Source organism: Silene latifolia, chromosome 9, assembly GCF_048544455.1.
Source record: "Silene latifolia isolate original U9 population chromosome 9, ASM4854445v1, whole genome shotgun sequence".
Lineage (NCBI taxonomy): Eukaryota > Viridiplantae > Streptophyta > Magnoliopsida > Caryophyllales > Caryophyllaceae > Silene > Silene latifolia.
In genome coordinates, this window is record NC_133534.1 from 152,912,454 (window position 1) to 152,937,555 (window position 25,102).

The 25,102-nt window shown below is 42.6% G+C and overlaps 1 non-coding gene and 1 pseudogene across 1 annotated transcript; both read left to right on the forward strand.

The window, feature by feature from the left end:
* Positions 1-517: 517 nt before the first annotated feature.
* LOC141601775 (uncharacterized) lies at positions 518-3,915 on the forward strand (annotated as a pseudogene).
* A 17,732-nt stretch (positions 3,916-21,647) lies between these two features.
* LOC141603222 (small nucleolar RNA R71) lies at positions 21,648-21,754 on the forward strand. The gene has a single exon (XR_012525114.1). It is a non-coding gene; the product is annotated as a small nucleolar RNA R71 (small nucleolar RNA).
* Positions 21,755-25,102: the final 3,348 nt, after the last annotated feature.

Below are 25,102 nucleotides of genomic sequence, written 5' to 3' on the forward strand. Positions count from 1 at the left end.
TATGAGCCACAAGCTCCATTTCCAAGTGCTTTGAATGATACAAGGATAGTTGACAAGAAGACTTCAAGCCTTTATGATATCTTTCGTAAAGTGGAGGTAAACATTCCTCTCCTTGATCTTCTTAGTAGTGTACCCAAGCATGCAAAATTTTTGAAAGAGTTGTGCACTACTAAGAGGACCAACAAGGCTAAGAGCATGAAAAAGGTAAGGGCTAGTGAACATGTGTCGGCAATGTTTCAAAAACGGTTGCCACAAAAATGTAGTGACCCGGGCATGTTCACCATCCCTTGTAAAATTGGTGATTTGGATTGTCAACATGCTATGCTTGATTTAGGTGCATCCATTAATGTCTTGCCCAATTACCTTTATGAGTCACTTAAGTTAGGACCTTTGAAACCGACTCGTACGGTCATTTCTTTGGCCGATAGGTCCAATATCTATCCTAAAGGGGTTGTGGAGGATGTCTTGGTGAAGGTGGGGGGGAATGCTTTTCCCCGCCGACTTCTATGTGATTGAAATGGAACCCGAGAAAGGCTCCACTCCCATTTTGTTGGGAAGGCCTTTCATGAGAACTTCTAACACCAAGATTGATGTATCTAGTGGATGCCTCACAATGGAATTTGAGGGGGAAAAGATTGAGTATAGCATACATGAGGCTATGAAATACCCATCCGAGACTTCATCTTTGTGTTTTCTTGAAATTTTTGAGCCAATTGTGCAAACCGTGTATGAATTGTGCAAAGTTGATCCATTAAATGTTGTTTTGACTAATGGATTGGTAGGAGAGGATACGGGGTATGCTTTGTCTTGTGATTTGCAGGAAACAATCAAGGACCTAGAGGAAAATCCCCCAATGGAAGAATGGGAAGAAAAGGAAGAAATCTGGAAGGCAGCAGAGAACTCGCACCGTGCGAGTTTCTCAGTCCCAAAACTCGCACCGTGCGAGTTTCCCTCTGTCCAGGAACTTTTCTTCCTTTCTTCCAAATTGTTAGAAGAGCTACCAAAGGAGAAACCTGTTCCCTCTATTGTCAAGCCTCCTACTGTTGAATTGAAGCCCTTACCAAGCCACTTGAAGTATGCATTTCTAGGAAGTGAAGAAACTCTACCGGTAATTATTTCAAGCAAGCTTACTAGGGAGCAAGAAGAAGCTCTCATCCGGGTTATTAAGCAACACAAGGAAGCAATTGGGTGGACAATGACCGACATCAAAGGCATTAGTCCCACCTTATGCATGCACCGAAATCTTCTTGAAGATGAAGCAAAGCCCGTCCGACAACCACAAAGGCGTTTGAATCCTCCAATGATGGATGTTGTGAAGAAAGAGGTACTCAAACTCCTTCATGTAGGTATGATCTATCCTATCTCCGATAGTCAATGGGTTAGTCTAACCCAAGTTGTCCCAAAGAAATCCGGGCTAACGGAAGTCGAGAATCATGAAGGTGTTTTGACCCCCACTCGAGTTCAAAATGGGTGGAGGGTATGTATCGACTACCGTAGGCTCAATGCCGTGACCCGAAAAGATCATTTCCCGCTTCCCTTCATGGATCAAATGTTGGAGAGGTTAGCGGGAAAGGCTTTTTATTGCTTTTTGGATGGCTACTCGGGGTATTTTCAAATCCCAATCGCACCCGAGGACCAAACAAAAACAACCTTCACATGTCCCTTTGGAACGTTTGCCTATAGAAAGATGCCTTTTGGTCTTTGTAATGCTCCGGGAACGTTCCAAAGGTGCATGATGAGTATCTTTTCGGATCATGTTGAGGACTTTATTGAGGTATTCATGGACGATTTTACCGTTCATGGCCAATCTTTTGAGGATTGTTTGAGTCATCTCACTTGGGTCTTGCAAAGATGTATTGAAACCAACCTTGTACTCAACCATGAAAAGTGTCATTTTATGGTTGAGGAAGGAATAGTGTTGGGACATGTTGTTTCCTCTAGGGGAATTGAGGTTGATAAGGCAAAGGTCGATACCATTCGCACCTTGCCTTATCCTACTAATGTGCGTGAAGTGAGGTCTTTCCTAGGTCATGCCGGGTTCTACCGGCGTTTCATTAAGGATTTCTCCAAGATCGCCGCTCCTCTATGCAAGCTACTTCAAAAGGATTGTGAATTTGTCATGAGTGAAGATTGCAAGGGAGCTTTTGATATGCTCAAGGAGAAGCTCATTTCGGCACCTATAATTCAACCTCCCAATTGGAATGAGCCGTTTGAGATCATGTCGGATGCAAGCAATTACGCCCTTGGTGCGGTACTTGGCCAAAGGGTAGGAAGAGCACCTCATGTTATTCAATATGCATCGACAATGATGAATGAAGCTCAAAGGAATTATACAACTACCGAGAAAGAATTTCTTGCGGTGGTGTTTGCCTTAGAGAAATTCTGATCTTATATTCTTGGAGCCAAGGTCATCATCTTCACGGTTCCAAGCCCCGTTTGATGAGATGGGTACTACTTTTGAGTGAGTTTGACGTGGAACTCAAAGACAAGAAAGGCTCTACCAACACGGTGGCGGACCATATTAGTAGAATCATCTAAGAAGACTCCTTAGTACCACAAAGTTCAATAAAGGAGACCTTCCCGGATGAAGCCCTTCTTGCCTTGAAGACTACCGAACCTTGGTATGCACATATCGTGAATTACTTGGTCTTGGACAAATTTCCACCCGGTTTGACTCGACATCAAAGAGACAAAATCAAGAGTGATTCCAAGTACTATGTGTGGGATGATCCTTATTTGTGGAAATTTTGTGCCGATCAAGTGATAAGGAGGTGTGTGTTAGACACCGAAATCATGTCAATTCTTCGGTTTAGTCACTAGTATGCTTGTGGCGGGCATTTTGGAGCCAAGAAAACGGCTAGAAAGGTGTTGGAAAGCGGTTTCTTTTGGCCCACGTTATTCCGAGATGCTCATGCCATGGTGAAGACATGCGATAGATGCCAAAGAGTTGGTAATATTTCAAAAAGAGGATAAATGCCCCAAACACCCATGATCTATTGTGAAATATTTGATGTGTGGGGTATTGACTTCATGGGACCATTTCCCACCTCTTGTGGCAATGTTTATATACTTTTGGCGGTGGACTATGTCTCCAAGTGGGTGGAGGCTAAGGCCACCAAGACCGATGATGCAAAGGTGGTTGGAGAATTCATCAAAACCAACATCTTTTCTCGATTTGGTTTCCCAAAAGCTTTGATAAGCGACCGGGGCACTCACTTTTGCAACAAAGCCATTGGAGCTCTTCTCAAAAAGTATGGGGTACTTCATAAAGTCTCAACCGCCTATCACCCTCAAACCAACGGTCAAGCCGAGGTTTCTAATAGGGAGATTAAGGCTATCCTTGAGAAGACGGTGAATCCCGACCGCAAGGATTGGAGCTTGAGGTTAGATGATGCCTTGTGGGCCTATCGCACGGCTTACAAAACGCCAATTGGGATGTCACCTTACCGCTTACTTTTTGGGAAATCATGTCATCTACCCGTGGAGGTTGAGCATCGAGCTTATTGGGCGGTCAAGTCATTTAATTTGCAATTGGATGAAGCGGGTCTTCATAGGAAACTTCAACTACAAGAGTTGGAAGAAATCCGGAATGATGCTTATGAGAATGCTTCCATTTACAAGGCAAGAACAAGAGCATGGCATGACAATATGATTTCAAGAAGAGTGTTCCAAGTGGGAGAGAAAGTCTTACTTTTTCAAAATCGACTTAGACTTTTCTCCGGGAAATTGAGGTCTAGGTGGATGGGACCATATGAAGTGGTTCGTGTCTTCCCATATGGAGCGATTGAAATCAAATGCTTGAAATCCGGGAAAGTTTTGAAAGTGAATGGGCAAAGGCTAAAGCATTATCATGAAGGAATTGAAGTGGGTGAAGTGGAAACACTCCATCTTGTTGATCCAATCTACTCAAATTGATGAAAGTGCAACTTTGTCGAGCCATCGACGTTAAATAAACGGCAAAAGTTTGTAAATATTTCTTTCCCTTGCATATTTAAATTCCGCATTGCATTGTTTATATTGCATTTTGCATGTTTAAATTCCTTACATCCTTTACTTCTTGCATAATAAATTAAATCATTTGCATTTTCACTAATGTTTTTGGCATATTAGAATGGTTTAATGTGTGTTTTAGTGTTAGTATATCAACTCAAGGGCATATGTGAAGAAAGGAAGGAAGAATGATGGGTAAAAGAATTAGCTAAAGTGAAGAATTAAGCAACAAAAAATCAACATCCAGCAGCAAAGTCGCACGGTGCGACTTTTCTGAGGCCATAACTCGCACCGTGTGAGTTTCTGAGAATATGCGAATTTCAGCTCAAATTTCGCACGATACTCTTCACTTATTCTTCCCCAATTCTCCTAATTCTACCTCTCTCTTCCTCACTAACCCTAAACCCCTAAATTCCACCATCAAAATCCATCTCAAATCACCCAAATCAAGCATTCATCTTCAAGTTTAATCAACTTTTATCTCCCAACATCAATTTGGGTAAGGTGAATTGCAGAAAACCCAAATAAACCATCACCAACTCGACCTAGGGTTTGAACGAATTGATGAAATTGAAGATTTTGGGTTGCAAGTTGGATTAAAGGGACGAATTTGAGCAGTTTTGGGTAACATTCTTCACCAAACGACACAAACAAGGATCAAAGGGAGGTATAACACCTTATTCTTCTCCTTGTCATTCATTTCTTGCTAGATTTCGAATTTGAGTGCCTCAAATTCGACATTTAGTTGTTTTATTGTGTTGAAATCGCTCTTAAACAACCCTTTAACTAGTGAGGTGTTTCTACTCTAGCAAATAGCTAATTAGCACAACAAATTTTGTAGTGCATATTAGGTGTTTGATCATTTGCCTCACCCAAAGCTTTCTTCAAAATTTGTGTTTTTCTGAAATTCTAAGTGTTCTACAATGGGAAAGGGCAAAGAAACTGTGGCTTCCTCCTCAAAAGGATCCAAGGGAGCCGCGGAGCATGTTGAAAAGGAGTATTCGGGTAAGGAGGGCCTCCGAGACACGGCCCTCTCAAATTGGAGAAAATTTGCTTCGGTGTCAACCATTGAGCAAACCAAATTCTTGGACCAAAACATTCTCTCTAAATTGGGAATGCTTGACTTGACCCGAATGTTATTAGAAAAGATTGGCCTTGAGGCCTACACTCACATGGCCGCATACACCCGGAGGGGTGTTACTCTTGAATTTCTTTCGTCGTTGGAAAAAGTGAAAGTGGGTAGGGACAAGGTCCCGGGGATCAAATTCCGGGCTTGTCGCCTTGTCCATACCATGACTTATGATGAGGTTCGAGAAGCGCTCCATATCACCAAAGCCCCCGTCAAAGAAAAACTTGATAAACCTTTGATGAGTGCTTTTTGGAACGATATTACGGGTGATGTACGTCACGGGAACTCAAAGAATACCACCATCCCCGACCCGGTCTTACGCCTCCTAAGCCGTCATATAAATACAAATTTCTTGGTCATGACCGAACCCACCAAAATGCAATACCAACAAATTCAATGTCTTTGGTCAATGACCCCGGAAGGGAGGGGAGTGCCGGATTGGGTGGACTTATTTGTGAGTGGGTGCCTTGAATTACAAAAGAACCCCAAAGGAACCATTTTTATTGGGGGCATGATCGAATTAATTGTGCAAAAGACGGGTGTACCATTTCCACCCAATGCTTTCGAACTTGAAGGTAACGGTCGCATAGACCTCCATTACTTGAAGAACTCAAAAATGCTTGAGGTGGTTGACAAGACCGCCCCCTTGGTCATTTGGTGCATGTGTGGGCTAAACTCCAAGAATTATATGTATTTACCCCGTCCCTCCGACTCACCCTTGGGTTGGGGGAGTGCAAAGGATTTCTACATGCCCCCCGATGATGATTTTGTGTACCTTTGGGTTGATAGAGCCCAAGTAGTTGAGCCGGAAGAGGATGAGGGAGGAGAGCAACCGCAAGTGGGGGGGGGGGGGGCTTTGACTTTTGGTGACATTCCTCATGATGCACCATTTGATGAACCCATGCCTAATGCCCCCTTTGATGAGCCACATTTCACTCTTCCCCAAATGCCACAACAACAACCACAATATCCTTTTTCGGACCCTCAATTCAACTACCCGGCCTTCCAATCATGGCAAACCAACATTACCAACCGTGTCTCAAACATTGAATCTACCCTCTCCCAAATGCAACTAACAGAGAATGCTCAGTGGGGAATCACCGAAAACCGCTACCACCATTATCAAGAAGACTTGGAAGAGATGCATTATACTTCAAACGCAATTTTTGATATGGTGGCCGCGATGAATGCTCAATTCATGCAACAATTCCCCACCCAATACGAAGGGTACAATGAGGCTAAGGTTGAGGAAACAAGAGCCGAAAGGGCTAGGATGAGAAGAAGAAGAGAAGCAAGAAGAAGAGGAGGACCTCCGGACTTTGGAGGTGCCTCAAGCTCACACTCTTAAGTGAGTTTAGGGTGTTCACCTCACACTTTGGGGACAAAGTGAAGATTTAAGTGTGGGGTGGGCATGAGTTGTTATCATGTATATATTGTTATATATTCATTTCCATGCTTTGTACTTCATTTCAAAAAAAAAAAAAAAAAAAAAAAAAAAAAAGTGGCCGAAAGAAGAAAAAGAAAAGAAAAAGAAAAACCCGGCTAGGATGAAAACCCGAATGGGCATCCTAGGCAAAAATGGGAAAGTGGCCGAGGACGGAGTGAAAACCCGAAAGGGCACTCCGGGCAAAATGAAAAAATGAGTGCGAGCCACGAGAGTAGAAGTGAGGAAAATGCTAAACCGAAAACCCGCAAGGGCGGGCGGTTTAGGCAAAATGAGAGATTTAGGCAAAATGAAAAATGATTGAAACTCTCAAGTTTTGTCACATATTTTTACTACTTCCTACATGGTGTTGGTGACATAAGTGGAGGTGTCAAAGAAGGCCGGAAGGGTAGGATAGTGACATGCCAAGACTAGGAGGGGGATTTGGAAGCTTACTTTGTTACTAGTGCTTGGCATACTTGAAGCATGGGATTGTGTTGACTTGTATTATCTTTGTTGGAAAGTTGTGTTTTGATTGATGAGTTGTTGAGTTGTTGTGAATTGTTGAAGAATGGAGGTGTTTGAGGTTGCCAAATTGGTTGAAAGGAGAGGCTTTAGTGACCATGGTAGCCTTGTATTACCAAGTGGAGTGATAAGGGGAAGTAATAAAGAGGAAGTGTTGAGTTTTGGGAAGGATGTATGGATGAATTGGTGGACTTAGGACCATCTTAGTTGAGGGATGACATAAGGAAGGGGCGTGAGAGAAGAGAGGTTCATATTGGTGGTTTTTGGGTCACTTACTCACTTGTTGAAGCTATGAAAGAAGAGTGATCATGTGCTTAGAAGAAGGATGATATAAGAAGGAAGAAGTGAGATGAAGAGTGGTAAATTAGGAGTGCCCATACTTCTTGGCCTAGGTGGTGATTAGTTTTATTCTAGTTTGCTCGGGACGAGCAAAGGGCTAAGTGTGGGGTGTTTGATGAGCTCCTATTTCTACTACATTTTGGCATCATTTTGAGCTCATTTGGTAGCATTTGGTAGCGGTTTGTGACGTTTTTGGCGTTATTTAGCCAATTCCATATGTTTCACCATTTAGCCTAAGTTCAAGTGAAGATTAGGAAGCCGAAAGATCAAGAGAAATGTCCAAGGAAGAGCCAAGAACAAGCTTGAAGAAATGCACCAAGAAAGCCTTCCAAAGGATCAAAGGAAAAACGAAAGGAAGACGCATTCCAGCAGAGAAACCGCACGGTGCGAGTTTCCAGACACCAGAACTCGCACCGTGCGAGTTTTCTGGGTTTGATGGCGTTTGTTAGCGTTTTTGTTACGGGCCTTCCCTTTTATTAAGCCCACTAATTACTAGGTTACGGGGGATTATAAATACAATGTTTGCAGTTAGGTTAAGGATCTTTTTGTTCACTTTAATTAATCAAGGTTGTAATTTGGGAATATTTTCATCTTTTGAATTGGGTTTTAGATCTAATTATGGAGAACTAATCTCCTCTCTTAATCCGACTCAAGGCTTAAACTTTGGTTGTAAGATCCTTTAATCCTTCTTTAATTTTAATTATCATTGTTAATCCTTTAGTGTTTATTGTTTGAATTTTGGAATCCTTGTTTATATTGAGTAATTAAGTGTGATTTCCATGTTGCTTAATTAATCAAGTTCCTTAATTTATTGTTGTTGAGATTATTAAGTGTGATTTCCTTGTAATCTCATCTTTGCAACACCTTGTTATTATGCTAATGAATGTGATTTCTTCTTGGCTTAATTAGCAAGTAAAGGATTAACTTGTAATTGGGCATTAATTGTGATTTCATTGTGTCTAATTACCCCTATTGAATCTCTTGTGCTCATATCTTCTTATTAATTTGTCCAATGTATGTGATTTCTACTTGGTAGAATTGATAAGTTGGGTTATTTGATTAAGTGTGATTTCCTTGTCATTTGGCCATTATTAAGGAGATTTAGAAGATTTATCTTCACAATAGGGTGATAATATATAATTGAAGGATTGATTGAAGAGTTTTGTCAACTAAAGTGCCAAACTTTGAGTCGGGTTAAGTCTCTCTTAATATTGATTAATTTCCATCTTAAACTCTTGATTGTTTACTTGCTTTACACTCTTGTTTGAATTTGTCTTGCTTTTGTTACAACTAAAACCAAACCCCCCCCCCCCCCCCTTTTACTTAATTGTTGTTACTTCTTTGCAATTGTTCTAATTACCCTTTTAATTTCACTTTCGCAAAACCCATCTTCTCTTGGGTTTGATCCCTTGCTTGCTATTTTACTAGTTTATAATTAGTGCTAATTAGTGTGTTTAGTGGTATATAAATTGTTAATTTGTCCGTCTTTTAGTGCGACATTTTAGGCGTGTCACGCCTACTCACCCAAAATCTAGCATCAGCTGGGGCTCCCATTACACATACACCAGGTTCATTTTATTAGACTCACTACGTTCATTATTTTCATTTGTTACAGGTTCCAAAATCGTCTCTCTGATACCACTTTGTAACACCCCCATATTCAGAGGAGCCTCAACTAGGCCTTCCTTAGCATATAAGGGCGTTACCATCTCGGTTGCCCGAGGATAGTAATTATCAAATGTCGATAAGAGAACTATTACGTTATATTACAAGTGATTTAAACTAATAAACGATATAAAAGATACAACTCAAAGACTACTCGCTATGACTATCGTATCTCGTGAAGACTCATCCCTGCACGGACTCCAGCTATCAACAACATCAACACCTGCTAAGGCCGACTGCTCACCATAAGGGATCACGGCAGACACATAACAAACAAACAACCACACAAGGTCAGTACTGAGATAAGATACGACAACAGCAACTTCAATTAACAACACAATATACGTTGCCATTCTCATACACAATCACAACAATCCAACCAACCTCCGTCACTGACTGTCCACCGGACCAGCCCTGCCAGTGGGGGACCGCAGCCGTTCCCACCTAAGCCCAGCTCATCATATCGAGCGATAACCCTGTCCATTAATGTGCACATCCCCTCCCGTGGCGGGTTCCACGGAGGGCGAAACTAGGGCGTGAAGCCACTCCCGCAAGTGACCCCACTCAGCCGAGAACGCATCTCGAGAACCAGAGACAACAACCACAATCACAATCACAACCGTCACAATACAATTACGATACTAAGCAATCACAATACAACCACAACGACCGACACACTAAACCATCTACAGAAACTGAGTAGGCGAACCTACCTTTAAGCAACTACAACCAATCCATGCCGACAAACAACCTATCCAGCGACCAAGCAAAGCCTATAACCATAATACAATTATCTATTACTAACAAGCAAACCCTAACTATAAAGAACAAGGACACGGACGATGATTATGACATACCTATGAGGAGAAACTCGGCAAAAGACCGCTACCCGACTCAAGTGACGCTCTCCTAAGGCACAAGAAACTTCAAAAGGCTTCCATGGAGGTTTTGTGGTGAAGGGAAGGGAAAGAGGCGACTGAAGGATAGGAGAAAAGTGGCGAAAATGAATTGCGGATTTAACAAAACGCGATATAAAACCCTCGCTGAAAACTCGGTACTCGATCGAGTACCCAACATACTTGATCGAGTGGCCCCCTACTCGATCGAGTAACCTAGCTACTCGATCGAGTAGCCTCTACTCTATCGAGTACCACTCTTAACACGAAACCCAAGATGGTTTTGGCACTCACTTATAAGACTATTCCCGCTCCCAAGGTCAGTCAACGCTGGTCAAAGGGTCTCTAAAAGGGCGGGTATTACAGGCGCACCAAAGATGGGCCCACAAATAACGAACTCATAACAAATTTTTGAAAACTCGTATGGAGGGAACATCAGGAAGAGGCGCAGCAAGAGCTGCGGCTCTTGGAATAGGCGTAGCGCCTGCTGCGTCTGTTTCTGAGGGTGTCTCTTCTGCATAAAAACGCGATAAACAGAGGGATTTACTTCATTTGTTCGAAACACAAATTCCTCAATTTCTCTCTCAAATCTTAACCAATTCCGCCAAAATTTGATTCAAAAGCTTGCATTCATCATGAATAATCGAGGTATGTATATCATCCTTGCATCAATTCTCTATATCTTTCTTAATTTGGATCGAAAAAATTAAGGTTTTCAACCCAATTGATTCGAAAATTTGGGGCTTTACCCCCAAATGGATTTGCCTTGTAAAATTGATACTAGAAACGGATAATTGGTAATATAAGGATCATAACCATGTATTTGTTTCGAATTTTCGTTAAGTTTTGAGCATTTGAGTGAAATTGAGACAGTTTCACAGCTAAACCGTAAATTGCTTTGAAAATAGCCTTAGGATTGCCCATTTGCGATGAAACTTGATATTTGGGATCCTTGGATGATGGATAAAATTCCTACCATCTCGGAATTTTGGTTTATGACGGCTTTTTCAGGACACTTTTCTAGGGCATAATCGCCGTTATAACGAAATGTTGCCGGAATTTCGACTTGAACCCATGACTGGGCTTCAACTTAGGCTTGACCTGACCCTAACTACCACATGAGTGATCGGATTTGTGAGAATACGGCCAAAGATGGCGAGAAAAGAGCGATTTCAGGGCTTCCGAAGGCTCGAAAATCCCTTAACTAAGGCTCGTAGTCACGTGACGCGGCCTAAAATTACTTTAATGTTGCAAGTGATGAGGCTTCTACTTCTGGGAGAGCTCCCATGGAGATAGACGCTATTGTAAACCCTTCTCGTGCCATCGAGGAGGCTTTGGAGGAGGCTTTTACCGCCGCGGCGATGGCTGCTGGGGACGAGGTCCGCGAGGAGGAGGCTGTTAAGGAGGAGGAGGCCCCGAGGCGGGGCAACATTGGGCGAGGAGGTCGTTAGCTAAGGGGAGCACCCGCGTGGGCTGAGACCTGGGACAGCCGGCACTTGCTTTGGGTTGTAGAGGGTCACCTGTCCTACAGGATGGTGAAGAGCTTGGTAATCTTGAATTCATTACTCATCACTCATCTTCTTTCATTTCACTCACTCATATCTTTTCCAACTTTCATTCAAAACTAAAGATAGCTTTTGTTTCAAATCAGAGTAGGAGGTCGGGATCATCAGGTCGTTCTCGGGTTACACGACGGTGATGGAGTGCTACGAGCGGCTGTCGGCGGAGGAGCGCGCCATGATCAAGCGTGGAGCGTTTGGTGCCTTGGTGCAGGCTTGGAGACATATCGCGAAGAGGAAGTTGCGGGCTAACCTTAGCCTGGTTCGCGCTTTCTTAGACCGATTCTGGGACACGACTTCCACTTTTCACATGCCTTTCGGTGAGGTGGGAGTCACTCTGGAGGACTACGGTATGATTTCTGGTCCCCGTGTGGGGATCGAGGCGTGGAGTGGCCGGAGACCGCCATGAGGGTGGACTCGGCCGAGGCTAGGAGGTTGATCGGCTGGAACTTGTCGCCGAAGGTCATTCTGATGCCTGTTTCTTCATCCGGTTCCTATGTCCGAGACTACTTTGCGGGGAAGACCCGGCGACGTGACGATTGACGGGAGAGAGAGACGGCTCCTCCTTCTGTCTGGTGAGCGAGAGGGCCCGTTTGTGGCTTTGGTGGTTTCTGTCTTCAATCTACCTCAAAGACAAGGGAGAGAGGTCATCGACGAAGCTTCTTCCCTTCCTTTCGACCCGAGCTCCCTAGGGCGTTGGGGCCGGGTCACTTCTGGTTTTGCGGTCCTCATCCGCTTCATGAGGGCCATGGTTCGTCCGGAGTTGATGGAGAAGGGGACTTCTCCTGGTGCTGTCGGCCCTGGACTACTGTTGGAGGTATGAACCTTCATCTAGACTAAAATCAATTCTTTTCCTTATCAAATTACAGAAGATCGTTATTGACTACCTTGCTTCACAGGCGTGGGTGTACTCCTACTTTCCGAGCCTCTCACCCAAGAGGACGGAGCCGCTGGAGAAGGCCTATCCCGTCGTGAGGGATTGGGTGACGTGCAGGACGAGGAGCAAGCGTTCCTCTCACGGTGTTTACCGGCGGGACGTGAACGCTCTTCAGCTGGACAGCGTGAGCATCTCACTTATATTCATTTTGCTTCTATATTGCCTTTAATCGATCATAAGAATGATTCCTTGTTTGTCTTTGTCCCAGTGGGTGCCCAGGCCTTGGGCGGAGTACGCGGGAGCGCCTCCTTTTGTGGTTGAGGTCCTTCGTCCTAGGAGCTCGAGCCGGCTGTTGTTGATGACGTCGATGGGCCCTGTGTGGTACTTGGGCGAGCGCTTGGCTCGTCAGTGCTCCCGGGATGTATTGACGGTTCCCATCGATCCTCCTAGGACGATCTTCAGGGAGCCTTCTGAGGCTGAGAGGGAGGCTGACTTGGCTGGCGTTGGTGGTGACGCCCTCCTTCTTCCTGGTGAGGACTACTCGGCGTTCCTCTACGGGAGGTTGGCATACTGGCCGGTTGTGGTAAGTGCTTTTATTCTTCTTTATTTTGATTTTGAGAATACGATGAAAGATCATCGATTAATGAGAAACATCTGACTTTACAGGAGGTTGAGTGATGCGATCCCGCTAAGTGTTCACAAATTAAGATGTGGTCGTTGGGTCACGGTCGAATCAAAACACAATTTATAGCTCCACAAACAACTCTGCAATTAGTAAAGAGGCAAGTAAAGGTCGGATTGCAAGGGACGGGTATTGAAATGAGATTTCTATTGCAACTAGTGGTGTCTAAGGGGTGTCACAAATTGGGTTGATGTAGAAGGTCACTAAACTAAAATAGCAATGAAAATAAACAAGTAAGATGAATTAAAGGGATGTAAACAATTGATTAAAGGCACTAGGGTGTCATGGGATCATAGGGGAATCATGGGATATGATCATACAAACATGTTCTCAAATTATAAGCAAGCAATTATTGTTGTGATGGATTGAGTTGGGTTATATCTTACAATCCTAGGAAAGTTTGGGTCCCGGAGCCGAATCGATTAGATTGTACAACACCTACAAGTCGACTTAATCTTCCCTACTCAACAACATGCATGGTCTAATGAGACTCGAGTTGGGTTATGTCTTACAAGTCTCATTGAAAAGATAGGAGATGATAGTAAATGCAAGGATTCATAGGCTTAGCATTTCATCAAATATAACATGTGCATGAGTTGAGATCAAAACAAGCAAGCAAATAAAACATGAAAGCATATTAATTTAAGCATGAATCACTCCCCATGTTGGTTTCCCCTAATCACCCATTAACCCTAGCTAAGAGACTACTCACTCATTATCATGTTGATCATGCTAGCAAGGTTGTCAATCATACCAACAATATGAAACATGATGAATAAATGAAAGTAATTAAAAATAATTAAAAAGGGATTAAGAGATTATACCTACTAATGATTCCAATAATAAAGCAAAGATAAAAGAAGTACTTGAATGCTTGATTGAGAGGTTGTCAATCTCCCAACAATAACCCAAATAATCTTCAATTACCCAAAATAAAGGATGAACAAAAGAGAGATTAAAGAACTAAAACTTGGATTAAAACTTGATTAATACTTGATTACAATATTAAAGAGAGATTTGATTGATATTAACTACACTAATTATTGATAAGAAGAACATGCTCTCCTAATTAGACTAATGGGGTATTTATAGTGGAAATTAGGGAGGATGCATTAGGGTTAACTAAAGGCTAAACTAGTAATTACACTTTTTAGATTGAGCAAGGAGGAGCCGGTATTTTTCGAGAGAAGGGCTTCTTTCTTCGTAGCTTGGAGAAGACAATCCGTCTTTGTCTTTGGAATCCGGGCGGAATAGGGTCGGGACGGGCGGATTCGGCGTTGGAATCGAACGGATTCGGGGAATCCGGTCGGATTGTGGAGGTGGAATCCGAGCGGATTAAGGCAAAGCCGCTCGGATTGTCTTTGCCGCGACGGACGGATTGGTGACAATCCGCTCGAATTGTCAGTCAGCAACAAATCTTCTTCTTTTCTTCCCTTTTCTTCATAAATTCCTTGGGGATTTCCTTGGGGACTCAAGGATCCTTTCTCAACTTTGCTCTTCTACTATAATATGTAGAAAGACCTTCTAATCTTGTCTCTCCTTGATGCTTGGTCATTGAATTCGATCAATTTAGTCTCGTTTTGCCATGAAAATGCAAGATTCTTACTCCTTTCCTACCAAGGAATCAAAATCTCAAAGAATATGCAAAACAAAGAACTAAAGATAAGAAATGACCCAAATAAGCACTAAAAAGCATGGGAACAAGGCTAATTCCGGGGCTAAATATGCGCCAATTATGGTCACATCAAATATCCCCAAACCGAACCTTTGCTCGTCCCGAGTAAAGAGGTGACAAAGACTAGGACCAATACTAACCTATCCTAATAATATAGCCGATATGAGACAATTAGCGGGTCTCACTCCGCCCCTTCAACTCACAACAAGACAACCATGAGGTAGGATGCCTTCTTGCAAGGCAAGGTGGGTCTTGCCAAAATGGCGACACATCCAAACATTAAGCACACAAAAATCACATAATGGATGCATCTACAAAAAGAATAGCCACTCCCTCATCAAGTGGCGGAGGCACTAAAGAGGAACAAATTTAAGAGCATGTAATCCTTCACAAATACTAGTTCAACAAATTACTAAGTCTAAGAGGATGGCACTAAATCACCTCCAAATGGTGTTAAACTAGACTACTTTCGTCCTTAATTTCCAAATGCTTTCGTCAAGAGCGATCGGATGGTGGTGGAATGATGATCCCTATGATGCTAGTAGCATATGACATGACAAGTCTCGAGTTCTCTACAAAAGTAAAGGTCATGGATCGTCCCAAACTCGACCAAGTGGCTTGACAAAAGGCTTTTTGGGAATGAAATGCTCAAATCTTTATTCACAACGGGTGGATATGACTAGTATTCAAAATTGTCCTCATTTCACTTTCACATTTCAAAAATTTAAGATGGGGTTTGTCCCTTCCGGGCTAGTGTCCTTTGCTTTCGCCAATCGCTTATTAGGCAACCGGTTAACCTCTAGACAATAGCTTTTCGGGGTGATAGTCACTCTGTCTCTGGGCGGCCGAATTCACAACCGTATGGGGGCCCAATTCAATGGATCCCGCACCAAAGCACATCGAAGTGGTACGCCTCCATCAAAACAACTTAAATTTCTCAACAATTCATAACATTTGAGGTTTCCGTGGCATTACATTACTTCCACATGACAAAATTTCTTAGAAATGAGCACTTCAAGCTTATTGATAGAAAATATTTTTGGGTTGCCTTACCACAAGGTCAAACAAGGTCACCTAGACAAGTTAACAAAGTCCACATCGCATCACGGGGTTGGATAGGTGACTCACATGCAAACCCTTGACTAGGCCTTGGGTCATGGGTCAAAAGACACTAGTATGACACTATCTAGGGTGTTTTACAACCATTCTAGTAGGCAAAGTCTTAAGTTGAACAAGTATTTATAATGGCTTAGTTGCTCTTGTCAAAGTTCCTAAATAGGCATTTTTCAAAACATTTCTAACATGCAACTACATGCCATGATGCACCTAATATAAACATCCTAATGCAAGTGATTCTATCAACTAATATGACATATAAACTAAATGCAAGTCCTAAATTCACATTGTTATACCGCATCAATCAAAATACAGCCACATAGTCATTAACATAAAGAGGAAAAAGGAGATTGGAAAGATCATACCATGCGGTCTTCAATATCCTCATGTCTCGGATGTGGCGTAGTCAATCAATGTGAACAAGGATAGAACAAACACAATATATACAAGACAATATATACAAGACTACAAAAGGAAATAAACATGTTTTTGGGTTTTCAATTTTCAAATTTTTATGATTTTTGAGATTTTTCTATTTTTTGGTTTTTTGAATAAGAGTTAAATGTTAGAATTCCCATCCCCACACTAATATGGGCATTGTCCTCAATGGCCAAAATGATGGAAATTATGCAAAGATGATGCATGATTTCTATACTAAATGCAATCTACACTAAGCTATACTACATGATGCATGGTTTTTGTTATGACGGAGAGGATAATTTAGATTACCTCCCGTTGTGTATGCATTAAATTCCCCAAACCGAGTGAGACACTATTGCTAATGTCCAAGGATGGGTGTAGTTCATGCACACACTATGCTATGCATGAAACTAATTTGTCATTTTGGATTTTTAAAAATGGGAACAATAAAATGAGAACACCTCAATGGTACCGAGGTGTGAGTCCTCTAATGGGGCTAGGACTACTCCAACAATGATCAAAATTTTATAGAATACAAAGAGAGAAATAGACAAACCATGAGAGGGTAGGAGTCTCCAAGGCTTGCTAATCTTCCATCATGCTATCACCATCACTTCCCTCATTAGAAGTGGTCACATTGCCACTTTCCTTGTCATTTGCTTCTTCACTTTCTTCCTCATCTTCCTCATCATCATCTTCACCATCCTTTTCTTCTTCACTTGCTTCTTCTTCAATATTATCATCAACTTCTTCATCATTTCCAACAACCTCATTGTCACCCAAAACGACCCTAGATGCACCCGGAAATAGGACTTCTCTATCCGCCCAACTAGGCAAAGGACAAGATGGATCAAGTAGTCCTTGCCTAGCTAAATGTAGGAGGGGTGGATATTGATCCAAGTAGGCATTTTTCCGATCTTCATAGGCTTGCTTGTGCATTGCTTGCATGAGAAGAGTCACATAGTCTTTCCCAACTTCAACTCCTTCCGGCTTGAACTCTTCATACTTAAAGGGGTAAGGTGGTATGACAATGGAAGAGGAGGGCATTTCAAGATCACCCTTTTGTTGTTGAATGATATACTCGGCCTCTTTGGAAAGGGGAAGTAGATAATTGGTCCGGTGGACGCTTAGGCGACAAATCTTCGAAGGCAACGTGAACGATCTAGCTTCACTAGTGAGCCATCCATACTTAGTGTCAAGGGGGTTATGGGCAACCCACTTGAACTTGTGAATCATAGTATGCATATCAACAAGATGTCCACCCTCCTTTGCTTTGTACTTGTTATCCTTATTGAAGTTAGGATCAAAGTGCTTGGCTAGGATAGTGACTAGGCCGCCATTGACAATAACGGTCGTGCCCTTCTTCCCACAATCAATGTTGAGCCATCTATCTACCAAGAGCCTCAAAGAATTGTAAGTCTTGGTGTGTACTCTTCCGATATTCAAAGCCGATTCAAGGAGAATAAAATCAAGTCTTGTGAAATGGTTGGTATCTTTCCTAGCAATTATGGTGTTACCCACGACCTTGTGCCATACTCTTATGCCCGGATGGTGGACCAAAAGAGCACGACTAGCATGAAAATCCTCAAATTTCTTCCCGGAGATTGCCTCCCAAAGAGGTTCGGGGTCATACTTTCCATAACTCTTAAAATAACTCGGTTCATCACTAAGACCCAAAATTTCACCCAATTCCCTAAAGGTAATGCGTCTACTAACATTAGCTAGACGAAACTCGAGATTCTCCCTATTCTCAAATTTGGTGACTTTCAAGGAACTTAAAAATTCCAAGGTAAGGGAGGGGTATGTCAATTCCCTTGTTTCAAACAATTTCTTCAACCCCATGGCATTGAAAAAGGCTTTTGTTTGCTCAAGAACACCCAATTTTTCTAAGGTATCTTCACATATGAATTTGGTGGATTGTAATGACTTCATAGCAAACTTGACAAAGGTATTTCTATGGGTATCGGAAATAAAAGTTACCTCCGGATAATGCAAAAGTTGATCAATTACCGGAGTAGAAGGTGTTGTTGCTCCCATAGAAGGTTGTTGTTGTTGTTGCACTTCCAAATTTGGTGTTGCTACCACCATAGCCAATGCTTTCTTTGTTTGAAGAGCCTTTTGCCTTTGTGAAAGTGCCTTGGCCTTTGGTGCCTTTGTTGCCTTTGTTGCCCCCTTAGTCCTTGACATTGATGAACTAACCAAGAAAAGAATGAAAAATCTTCAATTTGTAGTATGCCCAAATCGATTTGAAGGTGAAAGGCTTTGCCTTTATGAAATCAAAAATCGACTCAAAGGTTGAAGATTTTGTGCTTGGTTTTGATTTTTGTTGAAGAAGGAGTGATTGATTTGTTGTTGGAAGGATGGTTTGATTTGTATTTGGTGAATGTTGTTGAGGGTTTTTGTTTTTGTGATGGAGAGGATGAGGGTTTTGATGTTGTGGGTAGTGTTTATGAATGAATGAATGAATGAATGAAGGTGGGAGGGGTTTTAAAGAAACCGAAATTTTCGAATCTGCAGGGGCAATCCGTGCGGATTCTGCCCAATCCGTGCGGATTCTGCTCTTTCTGGACTTTGCAAAACTCGCCTAAAGACGGGCGGATTCAGTAGAAGACGCTCGGATTTGCTGAACACGGGACGGGCGGATTTGCTTAAAGACGGACGGATTTCAGTCCAGAAAATTTTGCTTGTTTTCCTCAGCTGCAAAGACGGACGTCTTTCTTTCAAGACGGACGGATTCTTCAAGACGGGCGGATTCTTCACAGGACGCCTGGATTCAGTCACAGTCAAGAAATTTTCAAAATTCAGCTCAGTTCAGGACGGGCGTCTTTTCTGCAATAGGATCGGATTACTGATGACGGGCGGACTCAGAATCCGCTCGGATTCTTTCCCTGTGTACACGGATTCAGTTCCATCCGTGCACAATGCATTTCCCATACCATTCTTCCATTGTTTCTTCAAGTCTTGTGTTTGTCATTGTGGGGGCACTACTAAGGCATGGATAGCCTAGGCAATTGCCATCCCCACACTAATATAAAAGCACTACACATCAATTGAAATTGTTAGTCCCTCCCTTACTTCTCTCAAACATGACAATTATTTTGATCAAAGTAAATAAAGATCCAAAGATGACAAAAAAGCAATACAAGAATTGAAATGTAAGTTAGGGAGTTAGAAATATTTACAAGTGGTGGTTTAGGGAGGACTCCACCAAACTCTCATTCTTGATGAGATGTCAAGGGGGCCTGTCCAAGGTGTTGTTGATGTTGCTCAACACCTTGAAAAAGTAATCGAAGGCTTGTTCATTATCATGGTAGAGGTTCTCAATAGACCGTGGTCCTTGTTGTTGGTCTTGATCGATGGCATTACCAATGTAGGGATTAAAAATCCCTTCAAATTCGTCGTCCCAAAGACCACAAACTTCATTAAGTTGATCATTGAAAATCTCTTGCTTAGATGGAGACAACTCTCCCAATTTCTTCTCTTGGCCAATGAGGCCATCCTCTTCTTCCTTGGTTGATTTTGATGAGCTTTGCAAGCTCTCCTTGTCACAATTCACTTGCTCTTTGAATGGAGCATCTTCAATTTTCTTCTTCCATTGGAGTTCCGATTTCTTCCTCTCATCCTTTCGGCTATAATGATCAATCATGAAACATGGTTCATGCAAACGAGGAGCTCTCATAGTCTTGTCAAGATTAAAATTTATGCTTTCATCTCCCACTTCTAGAGTGAGCTCACCATGTTTCACATCAATCACCGCACCGGCGGTGTGTAGGAAAGGTCTTCCTAGGATGATTGGAATGTTGGAATCATCCTCCATATCAACAATGACAAAGTCCACCGGGATGAAAAACATCCCAATGCGCACGGGGACATCTTCCCATATCCCTAATGGTGTCTTCGTCGATCTATCGGCCATTTGGAGTGTGATGTTGGTGCATTTAAGCTCTCCCATCCCCAACCTTTTACTCACCGAGTACGGCATGACACTCACACTAGCCCCTAGATAACATAAGGCTTTGTTGATCGTCGTGTCGCCAATGGTACACGGTATTGAGAAGCTTCCCGGATCCTTTAACTTTGGAGGTGAACTCCCTTGAAGTATTGCACTACTCACCTTAGTGAAGGCGATAGTCTCAAGCTTCCGGATCGACTTCTTCTTTGTGAGGATATCTTTCATGTATTTCGCATAGGCCGGCACGTGATTGATTAATTCCGTGAAAGGAATTGAGACTTCCAAATTCTTCACAATTTCCATGAATTTTCCAAGTTGATCATCAAATTTGGGCTTGGCTTGACGACTTGGAAAAGGGAGTCTAATCATAATGGGCTCCTTCTCCTTGGCCTTGTCTTCATTTTTCTTTGAACTTTCTTCTTTTGATGATTCTCCATCTTTGGAGTTTTGCACAATTTCTTCCTTTTCACTAGCTTCCACAACTTCATCCTCAACTTGCTTCTTTGGTGCTTCATACCTTGTACCACTTCTCAAGTGAATGGCACTAACCGTTTCATGTCTAGGGGGATTACTTTGAGGTGGTAATTGCCCCTTTTGTCTTTGTGAGCATGAAGATGCTAGTTGAGTCAATTGTGTTTCCAACATCTTGGGGTGAGCTAGAATGTTGTTGATGGTGGTTTCCTTTGCTTGGCTATCTTTTTGCATTTGAGTGAAAAATTCTTGTTGATTCTTTTGCATTTGGAGGACCGCTTTTTGGACATCAAAGCCTTGGTCATTTTGGTGATTGTATGGATTTTGATTTTGGTAACCTTGGTTTTGATTGTAAAAGGGTCTTTGATTTTGGTTTCTCATGGGTGGTGGAGTGTATGTTGTTTGAGGGTTTTGAACATTTTGGCTTTTGTATGAGAGATTTGGATGGAATTTGGTGTTTTCATTGTAAAAGTTTGAATAAGGGGTACCACTCTTGTATGCTTGGAAAGCATTCACTTGTTCATTTGTTCCCCTACTTTCACCTTGGTCATGTCCCAAAGTTCCACAATTCTCACATATCCCACTTGGGATTGATGAGGATGCCGTCATGGCATTAACATGATGCTTTGATGATTTTGAGTTTTCCTCAAGTCTAGCCATAGCTTGTTCAAACTTCAAGTTGATTGTGTCAATGTGAGCACTAAGTTGAGCACCCAATTGAGTAACGGAGTCCACTTCATGCTTTCCTCCTCTAGTAGCCTTGCGAGGTCTACTATATTGTGAGTTATGGACCGCCATTTCCTCAATCTTGTTCCATGTTTGATTGTCATCAACTTCGGTGAACATTCCATTTGATCCCATATTGAGAATGTTCCTAGAATCTTCATATAAACCATTCCAAAATTGTTGCACCAAAAACCATTCGCTAAGTCCATGGTGAGGACATGAGCGACAAATTCCCTTGAACCGCTCCCAAGCTTCATACAAAGACTCTTCATGCCTTTGCTTGAAACCCGTAATTTGAGCTCTTAGCATGTTAGTCTTTTCCGGTGGGTAGAATTTTTTGTAGAAAGCTAGAGCCAACTTCTTCCAAGAATCTATTCCAAGGGTGGCCTTATCAAGGCCCTTCAACCATTGCTTTGCGGTGCCGATTAAGGAAAAAGGAAATAAGACCCATCTAATTTGGTCTTGAGTCACGCCCGTTTGAGAGATAGCATCACAATAGTCGCAAAAGGTTTCCATATGAGAATGAGGGTCCTCACTAGGCATCCCCCCAAATTGGCTCCTCTCAACTAATTGGATGAAGGCGGACTTGGCAATAAAATTTCCGGTTAGATGTTGCGGTGTAGGAGTACCTGTAACACCCCCATACTCCAAGTGCCTTACCAGGACCACTCAGGTATGAAGATATCACCATCTCGGTCGCCCGAGGTATGATAATCAAATAGACAAAACAGAAACAACGTTTATTATAAATAGTTTAATGAATAAATACAATCCTCAAAACCAAACCAAAGTACGATACAATGTTCTCAAATGACTGTTCTAACTGAAACGTAAATAAACTAAGGCTACAGCGGAAGACTCCTATCATCTGTCGTGGCATCCCAGCTATCCCAGTACTCATCTCAATACCTGCTCAATATCTACTCACCATCCCCGAATGGATCACCGCAGGTTTACAAAACAACACCGGGGTCAGTACTAATCACACAATCAATATAGATAACAATAATAAGATAAACAGACAGCTGAACTGTCACACACACACACACACACACCACCAACTCCCATCATCTCAATCTTGACCGTCCACCGGACCCGCCACGCCGATGGGGGACCGCAGCCGTTCCCACCTAAGCCCCGCTCATCGTACGAGCGATAACCCTGTCCCATTAATGTGCACATCCCCTTCCGTGGCGGGTTCCACGAAGGGCGAAACTAGGGCGTGAAGTCACTCCCGCAAGTGACCCCACTCAGCCGAGAACGCATCTCGAGGACCATAGACAACCAATCACAATCACAATCACAATCACAATCATCATATCAAACAACTAACTACAGCACATCACCAATATCCCATCATGGGACTAATACTGAGTAGGAGATCCTACCTGGAAAGCACAACAAGCAGACGGTATCTACAGCTGTATCAAAACGCCTCTTCTACGAATCCTCCTCCTAACACATCACACATAAAGACTACACATCACATACTACTCATAAAAACCCCAAAACCCTAAATTAGGATTTAACCAAACTTAGCAAAACATTATAAAAATTACGTTAAAAGCTTACCCTCGACGCAAGGAACTCAACGATACGAACTATGACACGAACTGACCGTCTGAACTCCGGAAATTGCTAAGAATGCGATTAGGAAGATGAAGTGGCTGCTTTCTCTCTTAAACAGGGTTTTAGGTTTTGTAAAAGTGATTTAAAACAATGACGATTATGTTTAAATACCTTAATCGCATAATTAACAAAACCGAGAAAAACTCCCCGTAAACCTGGACACTCGATCGAGTACCCAAGGTACTCTATCGAGTACCCCTTACTCGATCGAGTACCCCACTACTCGATCGAGTACCCAACAGTCGAAACTATTTTATTTCGCAACTTACCCTTACTCGACAGAGTAAGGGCTACTCGATAGAGTACCCCAAGACTTATAAATACGGAGTATTACAGTCTTCCCTCCTTAAAAGGAACTTCGTCCCCGAAGTTCAAACCACTACCAAACAAAGGTACTCCCACAACATTCCCGACTCACAAGCCAAACAAAATTTTAACATAACATAAAACATGACACTAACCCAACTCATCCCGACAAACATACCGACACTACATATGAAAGGTGTACAAAACTCTTAAAAACTGCTCGCGATCATCTCCTACCCCCCTAAAAGAAACAATGTTACGTCCCCGTAACCATACATACCTGATCAAAAAGGAAAGGGTAACGCTCTTTCATGATATCCTCTGCCTCCCATGTAGCTTCCTCGGTCTCGTGGTTAGACCAAAGGATCTTAAGCAAAACTGTCTCACCACTCCTGGTCTTTCTAACGTTTCGGTCTAGAATCTGTTTAGGCACCTCCAGATATGATAAAGACTCATCTAGCTCTAAGCTCTCTGCCTCCAACACATGTGACGGGTCACTCACATACTTCCGCAGCAGCGATACATGAAACACATTATGCACTCTCTCCAACGCAGCTGGCAAAGCCAAACGATAAGCAACTTCCCCAACTCGCTCTAAGATCTCATAAGGCCCTATAAACTTCTGACTTAGCTTGCCTTTCTTCCCAAATCTCATAACTCCACGCATCGGAGACACTTTCAAAAGAACCTTGTCCCCAACTTGAAACTCTATGTCCCGACGATATAGATCTGCATAACTCTTTTGTCGGTCCTGGGCTGCTCTCATCCGTTCCCTGATCATCTTAATCTGTTCCACCATCTCATGCACCATCTCATGCACCATCTCTGGTCCTAAAACCACTGCCTCAGCACTATCGTCCCAACAGATTGGACTCCTACACCTCCTCCCATACAAAGCCTCAAACGGTGCCATACCTATACTGGTGTGATAGCTGTTGTTGTAAGAAAATTCTATCAGGTCCAACCTCTGCTCCCAGCTACCACCAAAATCCATTACACAAGCTCGCAACATATCCTCAAGAGTCTTGATTGTTCTCTCAGTCTGCCCATCTCGCGAGGATGAAATGTCATACTCATCTTCAAAGTCGTTCCCAACGATTCCTGCAACTCCTTCCAAAACCTCGATATAAACCTCGCATCTCTGTCAGACACTATGTCCTTAGGGACTCCATGTAACTTAAGCACGTTCTTTCGATAGGCCATAGCCAGTTGTGCCTTAGTCCATGTATCTTTCATTGGAACAAAGTGAGCTGACTTGGTCAGACGATCCACTGTCACCCAAATCATGTTGTTACCTTGTTGACTCTTAGGCAAACCCACAATGAAATCCATGGAAATGGATTCCCACTTCCACTCAGGCACCTCTAAAGACTGAATCTTACCTTGTGGTCTTCTCTGTTCCCCTTTAACTCTTTGGCATGTCAAACAACGGGACACAAACTCAGCTGTCTCTTTCTTCATCCCAGGCCACCAAAACGTTTTCTTCAAGTCCTTGTATAGCTTGTCTCCACCTGGATGAACTGAATATGGTGTGCAATGCGCTTCTGTCATGATCGTCTTTTTCAACTCCTCATCATTAGGAACACACCACCGACCATCAAACCACAAACTACCATCTGTATGAATAGAAAACCGGGACACTGTCCCTTTCTCTACTCCAGCTCTCCACTCAACTATCTTAGGATCCAAAGCCTGCTTATCCCGAATGTCATCATAAAACTC